General features: G+C 12.9%; 2 annotated features.

The window, feature by feature from the left end:
- Nucleotides 1–104: part of a microsatellite that runs on past the window's edge.
- Nucleotides 105–112: 8 nt separating this feature from the next.
- Nucleotides 113–196: a sequence feature (AT_rich).
- Nucleotides 197–302: the final 106 nt, after the last annotated feature.

The raw sequence follows: 302 nt of genomic DNA on the forward strand, positions 1-302 counted from the left end.
AAAAGAATAATAAATAATAAATTAAAATAAACAATATACTAAAAAGAAAAAAGATAATAAATAATACATATAAATAAAAATTATAAAAATAAAAAAGAATAAAATAAATTGCATAAATAAAATAATGTTAATTAATTTGTATCAATAAATTAAAACATTTTTTATTTCATATTTCTAATTTCTATAATAAAAAATACATCCATTATTTCATCATTCTTTTCATCTTTTATATCTCATTTTGAAATATTCTTTTTCATCTTCTTTCATTTTATAATCTCAACATTCTCTTTTATTCTTTTCAT

Source organism: Entamoeba dispar, genomic scaffold, assembly GCF_000209125.1.
Source record: "Entamoeba dispar SAW760 scf_1105229461685 genomic scaffold, whole genome shotgun sequence".
Classification (NCBI taxonomy): domain Eukaryota; phylum Evosea; order Mastigamoebida; family Endamoebidae; genus Entamoeba; species Entamoeba dispar.